The following is a 26,466-nucleotide window of genomic DNA, read 5'->3' on the forward strand; positions in this document are numbered from 1 at the left end:
GATACAAGTGACATGTCACTAGGATGGTTGAGCATCCGAACTCGTTGAGTTGAGTCGAGTTCACTTATGGATCGAATGTCCGAACTCGTTGAGTTGAGTCAGGAGTTCGAGAGATGTAACTAGGCATCCGAACTCGTTGAGTTGAGTCCGAGTTCACTTATGGATGCGAACACCCTAGCTCGTTGAGTTGAGTCCGAGTTCGCTTATGGCGGGTTACATGATTGCTTGATTGCATATATGGCACTTATGTGCAAGTTATCCATGTATCCGAATTATATTCGATGTGTTCAGCGGGTAAAGTTCTACTCAATGGAGGAATATTCGAGATGTAAAGAGAAGTATTGGTGAGTGATGTGAAATGGTTATTTTGGACGGTATGTATTTAACCCTCGGGTTGAGTATTGATACAACCACTATAAGGTAATAAGATGATGAAAATGATCGGAGATGTGATATGTGTTTTGGTGATGTATGCTAATGTTGATTGGTATAACTGTTTGTTATGTTACTTATTATTTGCATATGAACTTACTAAGCATTTATGCTTACTCCTCCTTCTTACTCATTGTAGTTTTGGACAAGCCATTTCGAGAGTCGGGATAGGTCGAAGGCTCAGTCACACTATCCGGAAGACTTTTGGTAATGGCTTGTAAATTTAAGTATGGCATGTATAGCAATATACCTATTTTGTGTAAATGATCTTATGGTATGGTTGTGGAATGGTTGAGGAAATGCTTGATAATGATAAATTATGAAAATGGTTAGTGTAGATTATGTTTGATGTTAAGGAAAACTATTAAGATACTTAGTGCATAAAAACTCATAAAAGGATGAAATTTGCCATAAGCGAATCATTGCTGACAACATTGACGCGAGTTTGAAAATTTACTAAAAATCATAGCAATTGAATTTGGTGATGGACTACATATAAAATTGAAGATTATTATGTCTAGTTTCACATGAAACAAATGAAACAGGTAAAGGAATTATATGTTAGAAGACATTTGAATTTTAGTGAAACAGGGTCATAGCAGTTTTTGAATCCCTTGTTCCAACTTTAGAAATTCATCATAAATTATAAAGATATAATTAGGTTGTATATTTTATATCCTCAGAATCCTTATTGAGTCTAGTTTTAGTAGAAACAAATCTTATAGTCATATGAATTTTTTACAGAGAGAAATGTGGTTTGTAGTAAGCAGAGGTCAGACCAGTCGAGTCCTGAAACAGGGTAACTTTAACTAATAAAATGTACTAATTGGCCCAACCAAAATTATATAAAAAATTATTAGATAGGTATATGAGTCCAGATTCAGGAAAATTTACGGATCTTGATTTGAGTTTCGTAACTCAAGATATGATTTTTCTTGTGATTTGTGATGCAAGTAGCTTAAAAGCTGTGAATCGAAACAATAATCCAAAGTTCTAAAATGTTAAACTAAGCTTAGTAACACCTCATACTCGACTCGTGATGGTCTCAGGCGTGGGGGCGTTACATTTAGTGGTATCGAGCAGGTTTAGTCGGTTCTCGGACTACGTGTTGTATGTACGGATTTTGCTATACATGCCATATGTATAAATTGTGATAGTGTGACGACTTGACCTTTTAAATGAATTTTTTATATAGTAAATGGATCCCGATCCAGTGTGGCGAGATGAAGTAGAGAGTAATCGCATGACTCATTGAAGGAGCGAGTAGAATGAAAACCCACCCCTCTTGTTGGTCGAGAGGAGGAGAAAGGGATCGGAAGCCTTTCTCCAAATGATGAGTGCATGGTACTCGAGTTCGTTCGTCACGAACCCAAATGTCGACCTCCCCACCTCTCCCAATTCCTCAACCTGTACCCCGATGCCTCAAGGTATGGATATGATAAAATTTCACAGAACCCCGTTGTGAATTAAGTAAACAAGGGAAATTTGAAGAATTTAGAGCAAATATTGATGATGATGCAGAGAAAGCGAGTTACGGCTTGAAAATTCTATCCGGTATTTGATGAATTATCTTGTACACGAAGAATGTTTGAAATGTGCTACATCTTTGTTGAGAGATTCACCTATAATTGGTGGAAGACTTTGATTTGGTGGTATCGAAGAGAGGGTAACCTAGGAATTCTTTCAAGAAGAGTTTGGAAGAAATATATTAGTGAAAGGTTTATTGATCGAAATGTAAAGAGTTTCTTGAGTGAAGCAAGGTAATATGACGATCTCGAATATGAAAGAGAGTTAGTTCGATTGAGTAAGTATGCGGGAATATGTTCCTACAAAAGCCAAGATGTGCCGACGATTTGAAGGCGGGCTCAACGAAGACATTAAAGTATTTGTCGGGATCCTTGAACTAAAAGAAATGGTAGTCTTGGTTGATCGAGCTTGCAAGGTGAAGAACTACTTAAAGAAAAGAAAAAGGTAGAAAGGTGAGACTAGAAATTGGAAGAAAAGACCGATGAGTAGTTCATTTTCACAGCAACCTAGAAAGTCAAGGAATATGAATCCTCGTTCCCAAGCTTCAACTGGATAATCATATGGGAATTATAAGAAGCAAAATGTGGGTCCTAAATCTCAGAATACTTCTGCAGCCAGTGTAGGGAACTCGAGATTTGTTACACCCTAGTGCCAGCAGTGTGGTAGAAATCATTTTGGTCCGTGCAGAGCAAATGAATGTTTTCGATGTGGTTCTCCGGATCATTTTATTAGAGGCGCCGAGAGAGTGAGAAAGAAAAATTTTAGAATGTAAAAGCTAGTGGTGCAGACTCGAGGGGAAGGTATCCGAGAAAAGCTGGAAGTAAAACAAGCAGTAAGAATGTAGCGAGGATGCAGGTTAGACTTGAAGGAAGGGCTCGGCTAGAACTTATGCTATTAAAGCGTGTGAAGATGCTTCCTCACGATGTGATTACTGGTACATTTCTCTCTATAATGTTAATGTTATTGCTTTGGTTGATCCGGTTCTACTCATTCATATGTGTGCATGAAATTGGTGTCTAGTATGAATATACTGTTGAGAACGAAATTTATGATTAGAGTGTCGAATCTTTTAGGCAAATGTGTATTTGTTGATAAAGTATATAAGAAATGTCCTTTAATGATTCGGGATCATTACTTTCCTACCGACTTGATGTTGTTGCCGTTTGATGAGTTTGATGTTATTTTGGGTATGGATTGGTTGACATTGCATGATGCTAAAATAAATTGCAAAGAAAAGGTTATAGAATTAAAGTGTGAAAATGGTGAAACTCTGCGAGTTGAATCGGATAAATCGAGGCATTGCCTAGTGTGATTTCTTCAATGTCGGCTCAAAGATATCGAGAAAGGGTTATGAAGCTTATTTAGCGTATGTAATTAATACAAAAGAAGTTGAAAAGAAAGTTGAATCGATTGCCGGTTGTGTGTGAATTTGCGGACGTATTTCGGAAGAATTGCGGGTTTGCCTCGGTCGAGGAAGTAGAATTTGGTATTGATTTGATCTGGGAACAACTCCGATTTCGATTGCTCCGTATAGAATGGCACCAGCAGAGTTGAAGGAATTAAAGTCGCGATTGCAAGAGTTGGTGATAAAGGTTTTGTGAGACCGAGTTTTTCACCTTGGGGTGCTCCGTGTTATTTGTGAAAAGAAGGATGGTTCTATGAGGTTGTGTGTTGATTATCGGCGGTTAAACAAGGTGACAATCAAAAACAAGTATCCGTTGCCAAGAATTGATGATTTGTTTGATCGGCTAAAAGGAGCGACATGGTTTTCAAAGATTGACTTGAGATCTGGGTATTACCAAGCTGCGGGTAAAAGAGTCGGATGTGCCTAAAGCGCTTTTAGAACAAGGTATGGTCATTGTGAATTTTAGTTATGCCATTCGGATTGACAAATGCTCTTTGTGTTTATGGATTTAATGAATCGCATATTTCACCATACTTGGACAAATTTGTTGTGGTGTTTATAGATGATATTTTAATTTATTCAAAAGATGAGACGAGCATCTTGAGCATTTGAGGATAGTTTTGCAAATTTTGAGAAATAAGCATTTGTATGCTAAGTTTAGTAAAAGTGAATTTTGGCTCTGGGAAGTTGGATTTTTGGGTCATATTGTTTGGGTGATGGTATACGGGTTGATCCTAGTAAAATTTCAGCCATTGTTGATTGGAAACCACCTAAAATGTAGCTGAAGTTAGAAGTTTCTTGGGGCTAGTGGGTATTATCGGCGGTTTGTAAATGGATTTTCTATAATTCTTGCTCCTATAACTAGATTACTCGAAAGGATGTTAAATTTGAATGGACGGAAGAATGTCAACGAGTTTTGAAGAATTGAAAAGTTATTAACAGAGGCACCGGTGTTAGTACTGCCCGAATCGGGTAAAGAATTTGTGGTGTATAGTGATGCTTCTCTAAATGGTTTGGGGTGTGTGCTCATGCAAGAAGGAAAAGTGGTGGCATATGCTTGAGGCGATTAAAACCTCATGAGAGGAATTATCCTACTCACGATTTGGAATTGGGCTGCGGTGGTGTTTGCTTTGAAAATTTGGCGACATTATTTGTATGGTGAAAATGTCGGGTATATCTGACCACAAAAGTCTTAAGTACTTGATGTCACAAAAGACTTGAATTTGAGACAACGAAGATGGTTAGAGTTGTTGAAAGATTACGAGCTTGTTATTGATTATCATCCAGGAAAAGCAAATGTGGTTCTTGATGCTTTGAGCGAAAGTTGTTGTTTGCTTTGAGAGTTATGAACACTCGGTTAAAAGTGTCGGATGATGGTTCGATTCTAGCGAGTTAAGAGCAAAACCAATGTTTTTGCAAGAGATTTCGAAGCTCAAAAGATGATCAAGATTTGCAAGCCAAGAGAAAGCGATGTGAAGTTGATATAGAGTCGATTTCAAAATTGGTTACGATGGGTGCTTAATGTTTAAAGATCGGATTTGTGTCTAGAAGAATGAGGAATTGATTCAAAAGATCCTCAGGAAGCACATAGTGGTTATTTCTCGATTCATCCGGTAGTACAAAATGTATAATGACTTGAAGAAAATGTATTGGTGGAATGGAATGAAAAGAGATATATCGAGTTTGTGTCCAAATGCTTAATTTGTCAACGGTGAAAATTTGAACACCAAGTGCCTTGGGATTACTTTAGCCTATTATGGTTCTGAATGGAAATGGGATCGGATTACTATGGATTTTGTTTGAGATTACCATTGACTCCGGAAAGAAAGATGCCATCCGGGCAATAGTTGATGATTAACTAAGTCGGCTCATTTTATCCCGATGCGCACGGATTATTCTCTTAACAAGTTGGTGAAGCGTATATTAGAGAAATTGTTAGATTACACGGAATACCGTTGTCGATTATTTCAGATAGAGATCCAAGGTTTACCTCGCGGTTTTGGCAAAAGTTGCAAGACGCGTTAGGTACAAAGTTGAATTTCAGTACTGCTTTTCATCCACAAAGCGATGGACAATCAGAGAGAATAATTGATTCTTGAAGACATGCTCGGATGTTGTGTATTGGAATTTCAAGGAAGTTGGGAAAGATATTTGCCGTTGGTAGAATTTGCTTACAACAATAGTTATCGACGAGCTTGAAAATGGCACCTTATGAAGCATTGTATGGTCGTAAGTGTCGAACGCCTTTGTATTGGTGAACTCAAGGAAAATCAGTTTATGGAGTTGATCTAATAAAAGAGCGAAGAAAAGTGAAGGTAATTCGAGATTGTTTGAAAGTCGCTTGGATAGGCGAAATCTTATGCGATTTAAAACAAAAGGACATTGAATTTCAAGTTGGTGATAAAGTATTTTTAAAGGTGTCTCCGTGGAAGAAAGTCCTTAGATTTGGACGGAAGGGCAAATTAAGTCCGCGTTTATTAGGCCGTATGAAGTAATTAAAAAGTTGGATTGGTAGCATATCGATTAGCATTACCACGAATTTGAGAAGATTCATGATGTGTTCCACGTATCTATGTTACGTCGGTATCGTTCGGATTCTTCACATGTAGTTTCATAAGCGAAATTGAACTACAACCGGATATGACCTACGAAGAAGAACCGATTAAGATTTTAGCTCGAGAGGTCAAACAACTAAGGAATAAAAATGTTGCACTTGTGAAGGTGTTGTGGCAAAGGCATGGAGTAGAAGAAGCTACATGGGAATCCGAAGAAACTATGAGAAATCAATACCCACATCTATTTACAGGTAAGATTTTCGAGGACGAAAATCCTTAAAGGGGGAGAGAGTTGTAATATCCCGAATTAGGGCCTAATCGGAATAGTGGTTTCGTAACCACAAATCTGAGATAGAAATAATTATTTTATAATTATTTTGATGATTATGATATTATTGCATGATTGTGTGAAAATTTCGTGATGAAATTCTATGCCTAAAGTGCTTAAATTGAAAGTAGGGACTAAATCGATTAAGTTGCAAAACTTGCATTCTAGAAGTTTTTAGTATGAAATTGTTTTGGAATATTAATGAGGAGGTCTTAAATAGCAATTTGACCAATTTTAAGTTCATGGACAAAATTAGGACATGGAAGGAATTTTTGGAAAGTTTAGTAGTAAGGGTATTTTGGTCATTTAGTTATTAAAATGAATTAAAAACAAAATTAAAAGCCAATTTTTGTCAATCTTCTTCATTAGGCCGAAATTTCAAGGGTTCTCCATAGCTAGGGTTTGTTTCAAGCTTCCAAGCTCTATAGTAAGTGATTCCAAGCCCGTTTTAATGATTTTTACGTTTTGAGATCCGGTAACTTCGATAAAGCTTATGTTAGCAATAATTTAACCTAGGGTTTATATTTGGAAAAATACCCATAGGTGAAATTTGTTTATTTTGATGTTTTATGATAGAATATGAAGTTTTAAATTATGTTAGACAACTTGTACTACTCGATTTTAAGCAAAAAGCAGTAAAAGGGCTTAATCGGTAAAAATACCTAATAGTCACAAGTACATGTTAGAGTGAGAATTTGTTGCTGCCATAGAAGAGAAAAGTGATCAGCATGTTGTAAAACATAAGAATAAGGAATAAAGTTTAATCCAGAGCCTAGGGGCAAAAATGTAAATATGCAAAAGTTTAGGGGTAAAATTGTAATTTTGCCAAAATTTGAGTTAAGGATTAATTTGATAATGTGAGTATTAAATAAGCTAAATGTGTTATTTTAGATCAAGAAAGGCGTGGAATCGACCTCAATCGAGGAAAAGAAAAGATTGTGGACTAAATTGCAAAATCTTTGTATTTTGGTACCAAGGTAAGTTCATGTGTAAATAATGTAGCATAATGGTTATTTTTAAGTTATTGATGTTAATTATATGTTATGCTGAATTTTATTATGAAATGTATGCTTTGTGGTTAATTTCAAATAATATGTAAATTATGTGAACTACTTGTTAAATATAATTGTTACTGAGTATTGATTTGGCATTCTACGGAAGACGCAAGGATAAGTGTTCGAGGAAAAAGCCGCTTGAACCTTAGGAATAGATTAGGATACAAGTGACATGTCACTAGGATGGTTGAGCATCCGAACTCGTTGAGTTGAGTCCAAGTTCACTTATGGATGCGAATGTCCGAACTCGTTGAGTTGAGTCAGGAGTTCGAGAGATGTAACTAGGCATCCGAACTCGTTGAGTTGAGTCCGAGTTCACTTATGGATCTGACGCCTGAGCTCGTTGAGTTGAGTCCGAGTTCGCTTATGGGCGGGTTACATGATTGCTTGATTGCATATATGGCACTTATGTGCAAGTTATCCATGTATCCGAATTATATTCGATGTGTTCACGGGTAAAGTTCTACTCAATGGAGGAATATTCGAGATGTAAAGAGAAGTATTGGTGAGTGATGTGAAATGGTTATTTTGGACGGTATGTATTTAACCCTCGGGTTGAGTATTGATACAACCACTATAAGGTAATAAGATGATGAAAAATGATCAGAGATGTGATATGTGTTTTGGTAATGTATGCTAATGTTGATTGGTATAACTGTTTGTTATGTTACTTATTATTTGCATATGAACTTACTAAGCATTTATGCTTACTCCTCCTTCTTACTCATTGTAGTTTTGGACAAGCCATTTCAGAGTCGGGATAGGTCGAAGGCTCGATCACACTATCCAGGAAGACTTTTGGTAATGGCTTGTAAATTTAAATATGGCATGTATAGCAATATACCTATTTTGTGTAAATGATCTTATGGTATGGTTGTGGAATGGTTGAGGAAATGCTTGATAATGATAAATTATGAAAATGGTTAGTGTAGATTATGTTTGATGTTAAGGAAAACTATTAAGATACTTAGTGCATAAAACTCATAAAAGGATGAAATTTGCCATAAAGAATACTACAACAACAACGACATGAGTTTGAAAATTTACTAAAATCATAGCAATTGAATTTGGTGATGGAATACATATAAAATTGAAGCTTATTATGTCTAGTTTCACATGAAACAAATGAAACAGGTAAAGGAATTATATGTTAGAAGATATTTGAATTTTAGTGAAACAGGGTCATAACAGTTTTTGAATCCCCTGTTCCAAATTTAGAAATTCATCATAAATTATAAAGATATAATTAGGTGGTATATTTTATATCCTCAGAATCCTTATTGAGTCTAGTTTTAGTAGAAACAAATCTCATAGTTATATGAATTTTGTACATAGATAAATGTGGTTCGTAGTAAACAGAGGTCAGACCAATCGAGTCCTGAAACAGGGGTAACTTTAACTAATAAACTGTACTAATTGACCCAACCAAAAATTCTATAAAAAAATTAGTAGATAGGTATATGAGTCTAGATTCAGGAAAAATTTACAGATCTTGATTTTGAGTTTTGTAACTCGAGATATGATTTTTCTTTTGACTGTAATGCAAGTAGCTTAAAAGCTGTGAATGCAGAAACAATAATCCAAAGTTCTAAAAATGTTAAACTAAGCTTAGTAACACCTCATACTCGACTCCGGCGATGGTCTCGGGCGTGGGGGCATTACAACGTCTCCAACTGCGTGTATAAAAACCTACATCTTGGTTCCCCTCTGAAGCACTAGCCGGGCTCTCCTCCCTTGGGATTGTCACATTGCAGTCGTAATTTCAGAGAACCCTTTTGCTATCCTTATAGGGGAAGGATACTGGTTTCTGGATTATAACTCTCGGTGCCATTTGTATTCCTTCTTCATTTTCCTTGATCGCGAAATGATCACCACAGGATGATTAACTCTTTGGTCCCCTTCTGTTGTTCCTTCCTCTGAGGCGTAAACCTCTCCTTCTTCTGATCTTCCGATTTCTTCATAAAATTCTATCTCTTTATTGTCCATCAGATTTTGTACTATGGACCTAAACTCACTGCACTCTTGGATGTCATGGTCCTCAACGGCATGAAACTCGTAGTATTTTCTCGCTTCTCTGGGTTTTCCCCCTAAACGTTGTGTGATCAAACCTCCATTGATCATTTGTTTCCAAACCCAACTCAATGGGGTTTTTACTTCTGCCATGTCAGCCTTGATTCTTTTGCCTCCATTCTCAACTATCGCATTTATCCCTTTATTAACATGATCGGGCAATGGATTTTCTGCTACGTTGGGTCCTGATGGGTTGTCAAACTTTACGATACCCATTTGGATAAATCTTTCTATCAACTTTTTAAACGCAGTGTAGTTCTCGATCGAGTGCCCCGTTATCCCTGCATGGTACTCACGTTGGTCGTTAGAGTCACACCACTTCGGGAACAGAGGTTGCATAGGCTTCAAGTAGAAGGGTGACACTACATGGGCATCGAATAAGCTCTGATGCAACTTTCTGTATGACATTGGGATAGGCGTAAACTGGACTCTTTCTGCGTTAGGCCTTGAGTTTGAATCTTGTCTTGCCGAGCCCTGACGGCTAGTAGTCACTGTATTAGGTTGGCAACGGTAACTAGCTTGGAATAACTCTTATTGTACACGCTCATGTTGTTCACCTTATTTTCTTTCCTTCTCGGGGCTGATTTCTTGGCATTTTCCCTTGCTTCAATCTTCCCGCACCTTATCGCGTTCTCTATCATTTCTCCGGACATTACTATGTTTGAGAAGCTCTTAGTAGGACTTCCTAGCATGTGGTTGATGAATGGAGCCTTCGAAGTATTGATAAAGAGTATAGTTGTTTCTTTCTCTAGAAGAGGTGGTTGGACTTGAGTCACCACCTCTCTCCATCTTTGGGCGTATTGCCTGAAGCTCTCATTTTGTTTCTTCTCCATATTTTGTAACGTGATTCGGTCGGGTGCTATGTCTGTCACGTGGCCGTATTGCTTCATGAAAGCTTGTGCCAAGTCTTTCTATGAATGGATTTGAGTGCAGCTCAGTTGGTTGTACCATTTGGCCGCAGACCTGACCAAACTGTCTTGGAAGCAGTGGATCAGCAGTTGATCATTGTGAACGTACCCTGCCATTCTTTGACAGAAAATGGTGATGTGAGCCTCTGAACAGCTAGTTCTATTGTATTTTTCAAAGTTTGGGGTTTTAAACTTAGGAGGGAGTACTAAATCTGGGACCAAACTTAGGTCCTTGGCATCCATTCCGCAACAGTAATCGGCGTTCTCCATTGCTCTGAGTTTTTCTTCTAGCCACTTGTATCGATCATCCTGCTGTTTTGGTGGTTTCACTCTTGTTTTCTCCACTTCTGCTACATTATCTAGATCAGGAACAAGGAGATTGGTTGGGTTATCCCCAGGATTAGAACCTGAGCCTGTTTGATAATTCATCGACACTGAAGTATCAGTTTGATGCTATTGAGGCCTGATAGTAACGGGTATCCCTCGTGGGTATACTTCTGGTAGTGTCTGGAAGTTGATTGGAGTGAAGCCTGGAGGTAGATAGGATCCTCATTTTCGTTCGCAGTACTCTTCCCTTTTTCACATTCTCTGACCAACAACTGCACTAATTGGCTTAACATGTTATTTTGGGACTCCTACATTTGTTCCTTCATATCTTGTTACATTTTAGCTAGCTGCTCTTGCATCTATACTTTCAATTTCTCTTGCATATCCTTTTGTATTTGTTCTAGTCTTTCTATTTTTTGATCCATTACCTTATTTTTGTGACGGGTATTGTAGCGGTATTCGGTTGGTTGACTCTTGTTAGTTTCCAGATTAATTGAAATAATTTTGTTTAATTAGGGTCTTTTCGTGAAACTTAATGCATATGATGAAATGTAATGCAGATGAATGAAATGAATGCAAAAAGAGGTATTGATTCTGATTCAATTTCATTAGAACAACTTTACTAGAAGAAAAATTTCTTTACATAGAGCGGATGATTACATATACGACTTTGCCCTAATGCCCAAAGCCTTAACCTTCCTAAGGAGCCAGGCTAAGTCCGGCCTCGATCTGATTCTGATTCGTACTTTAGGCTTAACACATCAGCTTGAACTGCCAAGGTTTGCAAGTGATCAGCTACCTCTCAAACTTGAGCCATAGCTTTGCCCATGACATAATCTCTATTTCTGATCTGATCTTGAGAGTGGTGAAGTTGTTCTTTCCAATGTTCATGATTTGCCTTAAGGAGTTCCACTCGAGTTTTTCTATCTTGTAGCGCAGTCTCGAGTTCCTCGATTTTCCTTTTCAATTCCTCGATCTTGCCTAGACTGGCCTTCAACTTAATTACAGAGTTACGAATACGATGCCGATGTAGTGATTTTTCCAATTCGACCACCCGAGCTTGTAACCTCTCTTTTTCGTTTTGGCTTTCCAACAAGCTATTTTTCAAAGCGTCTTCTTGTATTCAGACATCTTGAAACTTCTCCCCCCAATGATCGGCTCTAGCCTTTTCTTCTTTAATTTCTTGATGCCATTGCTCAGACGTTTTACCCAAACCGACAGTTTTCATCGACATAACAGCTTTTTGTAATCAGTTTTCAGACTATCTAGATCTTCTTCGGCCTTGTTTTTTCCCTTCCTCAATTTTTCAACCTCAAGCTTGTGGATATCGACGTCTAATCCCAACTTCATCTTCTCCTCTTCTAATTGTTCTATCTTCTTTCCTAATTCTGACCTCCTTTTCTCAAAGTCTTGTTTGATGATTTCTAATTCAGACAGTACTGCTTGCAAGTGCTCCTCTATCGATCGAGTGTTCTCTTGACTTGGCATTGGGATGTTGTCTTTGATTCTTTTACTCCACCAGCAGTCATACTCAGGGGTCGTCATTGGACCTTCGGTGAATCCTTTCATTCTACGGGTTTGGCTCCAAGCATTCGATATCTCACGAACTCTCTTCCTATAATTATCGTCCTTGTATGGGAACTCGCATTGAGCTAACCCTCGTGTCACTGGTACGAACTGCCTTGATTGGTACTGCCTTAACACGAGTAGTGGAGCATATCCAACGGCTCCCCATATCCCAAGTAGAAGGACCCAGTCAAAGTCCCCGTACCGATATAAAATCTTATCGGGGATCATCCATGGGGCCCTCCACCTAATATCTTCAGCTTGTAGATTCTGGAGAATCGCCACCCACTTTGCTTCAGAAAGGTCATCCTGCCTTGGGGTAGCCACTAATTCCTTTAATGGGGAGTAGTTCTTAGAAAAAACTCAATATGCGATTTTTTCTACCTTCCAAAAGTGTCTATGGAACCACGATACACCCTATAAATCTGCCTTCGCCCGCTCTCTGGCAAGCATTCAATGATCTAAACGTTTCGACCAAGATCGCAGGGATAGGTGAGACCCCTTTATCAAGTCAATCAAACAGGTCTGAAACTGCTTCATCTACGTATCCTAATGCCTTGGGATAGACGACCAAACCGTAGATGCTCAAAGCAAAAACATTAACCCTCTTTTTCACGTCCGGATGTGCTAGAATCAGATCTCTCAAGTTTTTCCAAGAAATACACTTGCCGTCTCCTTTTTGCTTGGTTTGGGCTGCAACCCACTACTCACTCACCCCTGTGATATTCATCAATTTCTTTACAAAGGTCGGGACGTTAGCCATTTTGGAATAGGGCTTGTCGACTTTAATCCTCGGGCAACGAAGTAAGGCCATATACTCTTCCACGGTAGGTACCAAATCAACCTTCCCAAAAGTGAAGCAACTATATGCGGGATTCCAATACTGGGAGAGCTCGGAATAAGCGTTTGTCTACTTTCACCTCGAGTAAATAAGGTAAGTCCCCATAATCGCGATAAAACATCTGCTTGATCTCGTCATTCCAACTGTTCCATATTTCCTTCAATTCTCACTGGTCATTTTGGGTCACACTGATGCGAGTGAAATCCCACAACTCCGATTCATATCCCTCGATCAAACTATCTCCTTTCTTTTGCTGCGTCCTTTCGGGCCATACTCGGACGGTCGCATTATTCTCCACTCTATCAAGAAACCCTTTATCCATGTTAAGCTTTTCTATTTAGTAACCAAACGTGAATCAACACCTTCTTATAATGTAATGCCATGCAATAACAACAAAACACAACAAGTCAGTATACAAAAAATAGAATCCAAAGCAAACAGGAAATAATCAAGCACATATTCGAGTAACCACTAAGGTTTGGGGTAGTTTAACCACCTATTATAGGCTCATATGGATTGAGTTCGGTTTAGGTGAATACATTTCCCTATGGCTACACGGAGATGAAAATCTCACGAAGACATAGTTACGGATGTATCCCGAAAGAGATCCACTATCCTACATGGAGGTGAAGACCTCACGAAGGAATAGTTTCTCACTTCCACTTAAAAGGGTAGATTAAACGATCATGCAATGCGATATGTAAAACTATTTAAAGACTTGAACCAAAGAAGCAGGTATTATATCATAAACCACAAAATAATAGATGAAATGCAATGAAAGGATCGTACTCCAAAACCAAATTTTTAATTTTTGACAAAAAGACAAAAGTTAATCAACTTGTGGCTTGACTCTCTTAGTTCATTCCCAGCGGAGTCGCCAAGCTGTCGAAATTATTTTTTTGAAAAACGGGGTCGACTTTGGTTTTGAAAATGATAAACGAAAATTGGGAGTCGCCACCAATCCTTTTTTGTTTAGGTGTGATCGGATCAACTAGAAATCTGGTCATTTTAATAAAAATCTCAATTTACTAAAAAAACGATTTTGGTGTACGAAATTTGAGAAAACGGGTTCAGGAGTCGGGTACGTACGAGGAAGGATTAGCACCCTCGTAGTGCCCAAAATTGGTACCTAATTGATTAATTATTGTCTTAATATTGAGAATTGAAAAAAACTCGAAAAGAATTTAAAATACGATCCCTTTTTATGTTGATCTATATGAAGAATTTGCTTGAATAAATTGAAATGGACTCCAAAGACTTTCTTGTCCCGAAGTAATAAAATGCCACATCCAGTACGTTAGGACATAACATTTCAGACCATCGAGAATAAGTTGGTCTTTTGATTTTCAAAACTCACGCATTTTAATTTTAGGAGGTTATTCGGTCATTTGGATCAAACGAGAAAAATCGAAACCCAGTACGTTAGGGCATGATCTCTCGAATTTCCAAATACAGAACATTACCTTACTTTGAAAATTTCTTTGTTTTTTTAAAATTTTATCAAACGTAAGTTTAAAACGACGTGGGTTATTTGTTTAGATTAAAATAAAACGATTTATTGGGTAAATGTAACGAGGCTTGATTCATGAGGCGATGATATGAAATAAAAATATAGTAATGAGCCTAGAGCAATGATACATAAACACGACATTATACGAATTAATAGCAATAATACAAAAACATGAAAAAGCGAATTAAAATACACACAAAGGCAATAATCATACAACATCCAAATAATAACATTGATAAATAAAAACCAATGAATTAAGCAATAAAAAGGTATAAAGCAAATTAAGATAAATAAAATGTAAATAAATTTTAGAATGATAATAAATGAGTTTAAAATAAGTAATGTAAAAAGGATTTTAAAATCTATAATACACAAAGCAAATTAAAAAAAGATATATATATGAATAATTTAGAATAGATAATGCGTATGTATAAAAATATAAAATAAATAATACGTAAAAAAACTGGAATAAATAAAATCATTTAAAATAAGTAAAAGGGTTTAAAATAAAGTATAAAATAATTTTAAAACAAGAAATATATAAGTCGATTTAAAATGATATATATATATATATATATATATATATAACAAGTTTAAAATATGTAATATATAAAGCATTAAAATAGACAATATAAATATAATAATGATTCAAATGTAATATAAAAAAGGATTATTTGAAATACATAATATGCAATAACATAAAAATAAGCAATATAAAATAATTTGAAATAAATATATGGCAAAAAAGTTTTAAAAGAATGGCAAATATATAAAAACTTGAAATAAATTGTATATATACATATATATAATAGGTAAGGATTATAAAATAAATAATACATACATAAAGCAAGTTAAAATAACTAATAATTTGAACAAACAATACATTAAAGTAAGTTACAATGGCCTTAAGGTAAATAACATATAAGACATTTAATCGAATATATTATGAAGCTTAAAAAGGTTAACAAATGAATTAAATAAATTATGGACATGATTGAAATCGAATCAAAATTTGAGGTATAGATCATAGAGAACAGAAAGCTGCCAGGGACCTTAATAAAACGTGCCTAAATTCGTGAGGACAAAATGGGACAATATCCCAAGTCCAAACGCACTGCGTTTCCATTGTCCAGGCCAGGGATTGAATTGGAAATAAAATAAAATAATAGGGCGAGATTTTAAAAAAGAAAAAGAGCAAAGTGGGATTAAATAAAGGGATAGAAAAGGCGGAGGGACCAAAGTGGATATTTTCCCACTCAAAGGAAACGCGCGGACCTCCCTGGAGCGGGTCGGGTTGCGCACGGGCATACTCCAAATGACGCCGTTTCGGCGTTAGAAACCTAGGTGCAAAATGGTACTGTTTTTGCATTATTACTTAAGTCAAAATTTTCATTTTTCATTTGTTTCCTCTTCTCCTTTTTAAAAAAACAGAACACCCCCTTTTTAGTTTCATTTCTTCTCTGCTAGGGTTATACACTGATCATCGTGCCACCACCAAACCACCTCTCCTCCACCATGGACGGTGGTTGGAGAGGTGTAAAATGGTCCCTCTAGCCCTCGTTTGACCGGATCCAGAGGCCTAGCCTCTTATTCGTGATAAAAACCGAATAAAAGATAATTCTTTGGTCCTTTTACCTAGCCGACGAAACCGTCAAAGCCAAGGCCAAACCTTGAAAGGTTTTGAGGCCCTCGGCGCCGGTGAAACACCCTCGACGGAGGAGCGTGGGACTACTCAAGTAAGTTTTTTCTTTTCTTTTTATTTAAAAGATTTGTGTTAAAAAGAATAAAAGAAACAAGAAACGAAAATAGCTAATGATAAAAATATTTTACGTTTGAGGCTTCTTATAGCCGAATACAAAAATTTTAATCTATTGTTTGCTACTGTTTGGCTCTGATTTTGCTATTTTCCTTTTTTTGCCATGTTTGCAGGTCCATGAAGGGTCAACGGATGAGGGAGTTTCCACTTCCGTGCAAGGGACGTCGACCCTCGGGCGGAGTGCATGCTGAGGCACGTGGGTGGTGGCTGCGACACAAGGGAGGCTTAGAAACCCTAGGGTTTCTGAGTTGGCTTAATGTTTTGGGATTATTGGGCTGATAGAAAATAGGTTAAGGATTTTGGGTTGTGTTTTGGCCATTTGTAGATCGAGCCTGCTGGGTAGTAGTTGGGTAGTGGGTCATTTGTTTAGGTTTGGGGTCTTATTAGGCCCCGAGCTAAATTGGGCTTGTACAGGTATACCTATATAGAGTGCTATGTAAGATGTGCAAAGTGGAAGATATGGAAATAAATGGTTGCCTTTGTGATTTTGTAATTGTAGGGGTGGTATTGAGTTCAATAGGTAGTGCCTAACCTATAACACGCCAAACTCGATCCCTTAGAAGGACCCAGGTATGATGTGTCACTACTTAGAAGTCATCCATCTTTAAAACTATTTCTAGCAAAAATTTTATATAATTTACAGTGTTTGATTTAAACCTTTAATTCAATACTAAAATATAGTATAAGCCAAATGGCGTATAAACTTCAATAAGATAATTTCATTATTCGAAATATAACATTATGAAAGCATTCCAAAAACTTAGATGAAATTTCGTTAAAGAATTTTCATAAGTTTCAGTTACAATTCCATCTCAAAATACAACTAGACATCACCACCCTATGTCACGCATAGTACAAATAAATAGATGTCTCACAGCAACAGTTGTCTTCTAGCGTAGTCTTTTAGAAAATCTTCCTTCAACAATAGGCTTGAGAAGGAAAGGGTAACGGGGTAAGTTCAAAAGAACTTAATGAGTTCCGTAGATATCTTAAGAAAAATATTAATAACACAGTTCAATCTTGCAAAGGAATCACTTATAACCATAGAGTACGCCCACTGGCGTTTACAGAACTCAGACAAACTCAGTATCTGTGTAACGCCCCAAAATTTTTATTTTTAGTTCTGTGAGATCTTGACACAACTTTGTATCTACTTTAGTGGTTAAGTGTTCTGGGAATGTTTGAGAGGTCCCAAGTTCAAGTCCTACCTCTGGCAAATTTTGATATTTTTCTGATTTAAATATTGTGTTTGGGGAGTGGGCTTATGTTAATTATTTGTAGAATCATATTAGAATGAGCTTACTGGTTCGAGTGGAAAGGGAGTCTGTGTGTGGTATGGAGGTTTTGTGTTTGAATCTCTGCGCGAGTGGAGGAGTTTACCTTTTTTTGTTTGACTGAGAGAGAGTTTTGGTCAAACAGAAATTCTGTAGAGGTTATTTGGAGTGGGGTAGTGGAGAGAGTTAAGGGATTGTGGGATATCAGATTAGTTTTTGGTTTTCCTCTCCATTCTAGAAAAAAAGTTAACATCTTTGTTTTCTCTGCGTTTCTTTTCCCCTTTTTTCCTCCTTCCCTTTTATCATTCAATTCTTTCTTTTTGCCGTGGTAATTTCGTGGTGCTGTGTTCCGTGGTCATCGTGCATCTTGGTAAGCGAGGTTTCAGTTTGGCTGAAGTGTATTCGAGCGGTGGAGTTTTTCTTAATGGGGTGTTTTTGAAATTATAGTAATTCAATAAGATCATTATTTTCAAGAATTGACGGGGGATCATTCGTTAGAGCTCCGATGGTTTAGAACATGTAGTAGTGGTAGTCGTTGGCGGTAAAGTTTCGTATTGTTTCCTTTGTATCAAATTTGTTAGTGAATCCGCTAAATCGTTGACGGGTACTCTGTTTTTAGGCTTTTGGAAGGCTCAGGATAGCTTTGCATTGAAACGATATCAGATGTGTACCCGAAATGCAGAAAAATGAGGTTCAGTGAAAGTCAAAAAACTTCACTTTCGACGCTACCACTACAAGAAAACAGACTTTTAGCGGAAACGCCGCTGAAGATCGAGCATTAGCAGCGCTTTTTTAAAAACGTCGCTATATGTACACCTTTAGCGGCGTTTTTAAAAAAATGCCGCAAAAAAATTAACACAACGTCGTCGTTTTGTATTGAGCCTTTAGTGGCTTTAGTGGTGCTTTTTAAAAACGCAGCTAAAGATCCAGTATTAGTGGCGCTTCTTTAAAAACGCCGCTATATGTACACCTTTAACGGCGCTTTTTAGAAAACGCCACTGATGTTCGATCTTTAGCGGCGTTTTTCAAAAAACGCCACCAAAAATGAAAAAAATTAAAATACTATTATTTAAAATAATTTTAAAGATTTCTGGTATATGACTAATTGTTTTTTAATTTATATGTTAAATATTTTCTTATATAATTGTAAAAGAGATAGTATTAATTTTAAAATATTGAATTAATTATCATTATAGTTTAGGGTTTACGGTATATGGTTAAGGGTTTAATGTTTATATGTTACTGTTTTAAGGTTTATGGATTATGGGTTTAGGGATTATGGTTTAAGGGTGGTTTAAGGTTTAGGTGTTAGGGGTTAAAGGTCAGGGGTTTATGGTTTAAGGTTTATGTTTTATGACTTATGGTTTAAAGTTTAGGGATTAAGAGCTTAGGGTTTAGATTAATTAGTGTTTTTAATTTATATGATAAATATTTTCTTATATAATTATTAAAGAGATAGTATTAATTTTAAAATATTGAATTAATTATCATTATAATTTATGGTTTATGGTTTATGGTATATAATTTAGGGTTTAAAATGTATGAGTTACTATTTTAAGGTTTATGGATAGGTAACTATATAGTTAGAGATTAGGGTGTAGGTTTATGGTCTAAGATTTAGGGTTTATGGTTTAGGATTTTGGGTTTGAAGTTTGGGTTTTAGGATTTAATTTTTAGTGTCAGGGGTAAATATGGTGAACTACTTAACTTGTGTATCTTGAATTTTTTATAATATAAATCTAAATAAGATAAATATAGATTATTATTTTAAAAAATATATATCAAAATGGGTTAAATCCCAAAAGCATACATGAACAATGGTTTAGTGTGCAATTGTATACATGAACTTTAATTTAATCTAGTTCTTGTAAATTATTAACACGATTATTGATATAACATCATTTTATATTTATATATTGCATACATAAATATTTATATTTATTCAATATAAAAATATATTGATGTATTTATTTTTAAAATATGTATGACTAAATCAAAATTAAAGTTTCAACTATACATTTAAACCACAATTAGAATTTCAAGTCTACAATTACACATTAAACCGAAATTCATATATAATTACGAAATATATTCTTGTCAAAATTTAGGTGTATACATATAATTAAATGCCATTTACATAAAAATCTAAACAATTAATGCAAACTATACTTAAAGAATAATACTTGTATTCTTTGTTTCATTTTGTATTTTTTTAATTCATCGATTCTATTTTATTTCTATTAAAGTTTTCTTTTATATTTTATATATTAATTTAAAAATTATAAAAATCTCCAAAATACAATTTAAAAATAAAAATAAAAAATAAAAACTTAAAATTTAATATTTAATATTTTAGTCCATATTTCAATTAAAAAGTTTAATATTCAAAATTAAAAAAATCCAAAAATAATAATCTCAACACAAAAGTTTTAAAAGAAAAAATAAAAAAATATTTTAAAAATAAAAAATTAAAATTGAGTAATTATGACGTTTTTAGATAAAACGCCACAAAAAATCATTTTCCTTAAAACAAAACTACGCCGTTCTGCTCTATTAAAATCCTATTTTGTTTCTCCTAAATTATAACCCCGAAATCCCTTATTAATTTTTTCCCTAAATTTTACACATTAAAACCCCTAAAATTTCCCCCTAAAATTTTCCCCTAAAATCAGTATCCCCAAAACACATCTAATTTTTCACCCAAATCGAAATCCTTCCACCATTTCCATGTCGCCATACTGATCCGTAATCCTCAGCATCTCTCTCACTGCATTTCCTGTTTCTCTAAATCTTCATCCATTTGATTTTCGCCGAAATCTAGTAAGTCTAAGTTCAAATCGAAGCATTTGCAGTCTGTTCCCTTATTCATAGGCTATGATGGCCTTCTGTTTTCATACCTTCATTTTTCCAACTAATTTGTCCATCAAAGCGAGAAGTAATGGTGGTCGGAAGCTTCAAACAGAGGGGCACTCTTCTAGCAAAAGTTCCCAAGGGTTGGGGATGGAGGACAGCCTTGTTGTTTGATGAACTTGCTGATTTTCTTCAAAATGGCGCCTTGAGAGTAGCTGCCATGAATTCTATATTTTCATTTAACATGAATTTGTAAAATGGCATATAAGTGTTTGTTGCTTTGTCTCTATGTATCGTTCTTTCTAACATTTTAACGAGTGTAATATGTTTCATTAGTTTAAAAAATTCAGTGTTTTACGATCTGCCATTTTGTATATGTTTTAGAAACTTCTATTTTTTGACCGACGATGGGAAAGAAAGGGAGTGGATGGTTCTCGACGGTGAATAAAGTGTTCAAATCATCTAGCAAAGACTTGCCAGACAAAAAAGTAACGTATTTTTTCATTGGTTTTTAGAATTTTTTTTTTGCCTTTTGATGTTTTTAGCAGGTTGATTTGATTGCCCTCTAGTTAATGAAACAGGCACAGTAGCACCGCAAGGAAGAAAAGTAGAGAGGTTTTTGTTAGGGAGTTATTATTATTATTATTATTATTATTATTATTATTATTATTATTATAATTATTATTAATATAATTAGTAATAAATAATTTCATGAAATAGTAAAAAAAGAATCCAATTCCTCAAGAAGATGTCTTACATTCCGAAGGAGTACAAAAGCTAGTTTCTACAAACATGAAGGAGTTGCTAAGTATTGCTGCAGAAGACAAGAGGTAGCTTACGTACTTTAAATTATTCTTGATGCAGGAGATGCTGTGCTATTTCTTGTACTTTAACATCCCATTATAACACTCTAAGGTCCCTTGTTTAGCAGTTTTTAGATTGCACTCTTTTGCTTTGTATTAAAGTTTTCTCTACGATAAACAACTTTATTTTTCCTGCTTATTAGTTCTACTTATAAATTATTTAATTTGGCCATTCAGTTATTCACCACCGTTCTTTAAAAAAAATTATGTTTTTTCCCTGTATATTTGTTTGTATGTCCGAGTAAGTAAAAACTTAGCAAGTTAGAAGTAAAAACCATGTCTGTTGAAGAAGAACGTTTATGGAGTATTTTGAGAGCCAATTCATTAGATTTTAATGCTTGGACTGCATTGATAGAGGAAACAGAGAAGGTTGCAGAGGTATGTGAGCATGAAGATCTGTTGCATGGGAACAATTGATACTGTTGTTGCATAGGAGTCTTTTATTAGTCTAATTCCATTGTTGAATTTTCATGTAAAGTTCTTGAATGTTTTTGTTCGAGCCTATGCTAGAAGACTGCTAGCACATTTGATTAATGAATCCCGCTACAACATGTGCTTAGCTGTCAACTTGTATTTCAGTGTTTAAGGGCGTTCCTCATTTAATGTTTCAGAAGCTTGACATTCCTCGTGCTAAAGAGCCCTTTTCCACTTAATTATTGAATTAATTTTATATCTTTTAGAAGGAAACAGGTCATGCGTGTGAGTTTCTAGAATGTTGGCATGTGGAAATTCATTTGTAGTTATGGATAAGACTATAGTTTCCTGGTGACGGACTTGGACCATTAGGTCATTACGTACTTGGTGTATGTTTAATCCTTTTAGCTTGCTATCACGTGATGTTAGGCTTGGATTAATAGCTGAACCTGAAGAACTGGTGTCTGTTGGCCACTTTTTGGCATTTTTAACTGATAGTCCTTAATGAAGGAATTCATACGGTCCTACTCTTCAAGGGTTCATTGGAAAGCTTTTAATAAAAGCTATTATACATATGAAGGATTATACTATAGAATGTCAAACACATATCACTTATACCAAACACAAGTACTTTATACACATGACAAAGAAAGTTTATGCATTTTTCAGTTTGAGTTTCATTTTTTTATCTAATGAATTTGAATGTGGCAATTAAATTTGTGTGTTTTATAGGCTCATGTTTTGAAGGAGAATGGGAACTTGTTGGAATTGGTTGATACAAGGATTGGCTCAGATTGCAACATAGATGAAGTACTGGTGGATATGATCAACATTGCACTATTGCAAACTATGATTCTATCAGATAAAACAAGGTAAATTATTTAATATATATAATTTTTCATGATAAGGTGATGTGTGCACCCTCATGAATCAAGGTGAGATAGTTAATGAAGCCAGCACCGTATTTTTACGATCATTTATTTTCTTTTCCATATTTGTTTAATTAGTTCTAATTTGATAATGTAAGGTTTTAAAAATTTTTCCAGCACTTACACTCTGCTTTGTGTGTGTGCACATATCTATGATAAATGATACATGATGTGGTTGTTTTTCTACTTGGACTCCATAAAAGATTTATGGCACAGGCTGTTGAAGGTGATGAATGCCATTTTAGTTCCATGGCCAGTGATATTTCTTTATAACTACTGGGGATTACTTTACGACTTAATTTTAAACTACTGCTTCTAGTTGTACTTTTACATGTGCATTATGCATAAAAAAGCATGAATTTTGAAGTAGTATTCAGTGGATTTGGGATCTAATGCAAAATTTTGGTTTTTTTTTTTTTCTTTCAAAATGTTCTTATTTTTTATTAGGGGTGATGTATAGGTACTGAAGCAGCACCAAGAAAGAACATATATGTTCTTTTACAGGGAAACTGGACCTGGGAACATGCAAAACTTAAAGCTAGAATGCAGACTTTACAAAGAAACCTGAGGTACCCCCCAATGGCTTCAAATTTTAGATACATTCAAGGCATGCATCTTTCTCTTTTAATAAATAATTAATTATATTTCTAGGCATTACGAAGGAGAAGATACCTAGAATTTGAGTCTTAGAGAGCTTCAAAATTTGGAGCAACAACTTGATTCTGTCTTTAAACGCATAAGATCCAAAAAGGTTTAAATCACTCCAATAATATATATACTAAAACATTATTTTCCTTAGTGTAAAATATTTTCATGATTTATATTTTAAATCACTCCTTGATCACCATGTTTGCCAAAGGTAAAGTCATTGATTATATACATAAATTCCTCAAAAGATAAATGAATACCAAAAATCTCAATATTCAGCTTGCTTTTTTCTTTTTCATGTCATGAACAACAAGAAATGTGATGAAGATGATTATATTCTCACCTACCAGGACAAAGAAGGAGAATGGCTGATTGCAGGCGATATTCCATGGCAGTAAGAATATTTTTCCTTCCTTTTCTTGGTTAATGAATCCTAAAATTATATATTAGTTGTAATGTTGCAAATTGAAGTGTTTAAGTACTGCAAATTGAAGTGTTTAGTTACTGGAAATTGAGATGTTTTATCACTGTAATTGACGTGTATAAATGTTGTTAATTGAAATGTTAAAGTGCTGCAAATTGAAGTCTTTTAATGCTCTAAATTGAAGTGTTAAAGTGATGCAAATTGAAATGTTTGAATGCTATAAATTGAAGTGTTTAAATGTTGTTAATTGAAATGTTAAAGTGCTGCAAATTGAAGTGTTTTAATGCTGTAAATTGAAGTGTTAAAGTGTCGCAAGTTAAAGTGTTTGAATGCTGTAAATTGAAGTGTTTAAATGTTGTTAATTGAAATGTTAAAGTGCTGCAAATTGAAGTGTTTTAATGCTGTAAATTGAAGTGTTAAAGTGCTGCAAATTGAAGTGTTTGAATGCTGTAAATTGAAGTGTTTAAATGCTGTAAATTGAAGTGTTAAAGTGCTGCAAATTGAAGTGTTTGAATGTTGTAAATTGAAGTGTTTAAATGCTGTAAATTGAACTGCTTAAATGTTGCACATTGAAGTGTTTAAGTACGACAAATTGAAGTGTTTAGTTGCTGGACATTGAGATGTTTTATCTCTGTAATTGAGGTGTATAAATGTTGTTAATTGAGATGTTAAAGTGCTGCAAATTGAAGTGTTAAAGTGCTGCAAATTGAAGTGTTTGAATGCTGCAAATTGAAGTGTTTAAATGTTGTAAATTGAAGTGCTTAAATGTTGCAAATTGAAGTGTTTAAGTACTTATTTTGGGCTTTTTAACTTGTGTGATTATTTGTGTTTCTAGCTATTGGTTTCAATTAGATGAGGCTAACATCTCCATCACCGGTGTATAGAGGTATCTTCGCCACGTTCCTCGTAGGTTCAAGACAGGTTTCAGGGAAGGTAGGAAAATGCCAATGTCCTTAGGCTCATTGCTTTTTGATTTTAGTTCCATTGCGTATTTCTGTTCTTGTAAGAAATTTTGGATTTTTTTTTTTTCAAAATGTTCTTATTTTTGATTGCGGGTGATGTATAGGTACTGAAGCAGCACCAAGAAAGAAGGTTGCAGCAGCTTCTGCTTAAAAGACAAATTGTAATGGTATGAGGTTTTGTTTTGGATGAAGCCATGTTTATGAGGAAACATTTAGTGATGAAGAGTGAAATTATATTCCATTGGATGCTTTAGTTGTTATTTAGTTTCTATTTGAATGTAGCTGTCTTACATTTTGAACATTTATTGGAGCTAATGTTTGACCCTTAATTTCTTCATTGTCTTTTTTTTTAACTTGATCAATGTTCTTGTTTCGTTAATTTAAATTCATTAATTTTTATATTTAGTTTTGAAGTTTAAATATTAATAGAAAATTTAATTTAATTAATATTTTTATTTATCCTTAAAAGTATATAGTTTAAAGTTTAAATTTTAAAACTAAACATAATATAATATTTATCATAGAAATAAATATTATTTTATTAAAATAAATTTTTTAAAGATCATGTTTTTAGCGGCATTTGTGAGAAAAACGTCGCTAAAGGTTCATTTTATAGCGGCGTTTGTAGGAAAAGTGCCGCTAAAGGTCATGACTTTTAGTGACGCTTTTCCCACAAACGCTGCCAAAAGCATTGACTTTTAGCGGCGCTTCCCCAACAAATGCCGCTAAAAGGCATGACTTTTAGCGGCGTTTTTTGTGGCGCTTGTAAAAACTCTTTAAATAGTTTTAATGGCACTTAAAAACGCCGTTAAAGGCTAAAAAAAGCAATGCTAAAAGTCTATTTTCTTATAGTGTATACGACTGTGTGGTAGGCCATATACGTTGACATGGCCGTATGATCGACGAAGGCCAGGCTGTGCGCAAGACACGACTGTATGATGGCTGGAGTGTTGCTATGTGGGCCTTACGGGCTAGACCGAATTGGGCGTGTGAGCCCACATAGGCACGCCACATAGGCATGTGGTAAATGGGCCAGGCCGTGTAGTCTACATGGGTAAGGCCAATCTGGGCGTATGGGCTACACGGACGTGTACGCCCACATAGGCGTGTGGGTCTATATTATTGAAATTTTTTGTTGGGTCACACGGGTCGTCCTAATCGACTGTGGGCCTATTGTGGGGTCGGTAAATGCTATCTAACCCTATAACCAAATGATCTGTTAGACCGAAATATGTTTATGAGCATGCTTATGTTTGTTTATCTGATATTTGATTATGTAAGCATGTTAAGCATGATTTATTTGTTAATTCTGTATACGTGTTCTGTTATTGTGATTGGGGTGGGACGATGTATACTGGAGGAAGTGTTCTGAAAGGCAGACTATGCCTAATATCTAGCAGCATAGCTGTATTATATCTGATATATGCCGCATTGGTACAATGTGGTGTGTAGGGCTGGGTGGGTGTTCTAAACTCCATATGGTGTGTAGAGATGGTCGAAGATGTTGTGTAGAGGATGAGGATAGGATTCTATTATCTGATTTGCATATCTGTATCTGAAATAGGCTCAGGCTCGAATCTGTACTTGTACTTGACATGGCCCGGCCTGATTGTGAATCTGACTGATCTGTGATATTCCGTATGTGTACTTACTTAACTCTGCTGGGTTACACACTGAGTTTACGTAAACTCAATCCTTTTTTGTTTGTTTGTACAGGTAACCCACAGTTTTAAGCGAATTGGTGCAGCGGAGGATTCGACGG

The 26,466-nt window shown here is 35.4% G+C and overlaps 1 long non-coding RNA gene across 8 annotated transcripts; it reads left to right on the plus strand.

Moving 5' to 3' along the window:
* Positions 1 to 20,204: 20,204 nt before the first annotated feature.
* Positions 20,205 to 25,033, plus strand: LOC108457508 (uncharacterized). 8 transcript variants are annotated; one of them, XR_008271125.1, is made up of 9 exons: positions 20,205 to 20,434; positions 20,849 to 21,079; positions 21,185 to 21,294; positions 22,474 to 22,613; positions 23,118 to 23,239; positions 23,322 to 23,421; positions 23,633 to 23,712; positions 24,578 to 24,675; positions 24,809 to 25,033. It is a non-coding gene; the product is annotated as an uncharacterized LOC108457508 (long non-coding RNA). The 8 variants fall into 8 exon arrangements; XR_008271126.1 differs by having other exon boundaries at positions 23,131 to 23,239; XR_008271123.1 differs by lacking the exon at positions 23,322 to 23,421 and having other exon boundaries at positions 20,849 to 20,952; positions 21,034 to 21,079.
* Positions 25,034 to 26,466: the final 1,433 nt, after the last annotated feature.

The sequence above is a fragment of the Gossypium arboreum genome, chromosome 9, assembly GCF_025698485.1.
Source record: "Gossypium arboreum isolate Shixiya-1 chromosome 9, ASM2569848v2, whole genome shotgun sequence".
Taxonomy (NCBI): domain Eukaryota; kingdom Viridiplantae; phylum Streptophyta; class Magnoliopsida; order Malvales; family Malvaceae; genus Gossypium; species Gossypium arboreum.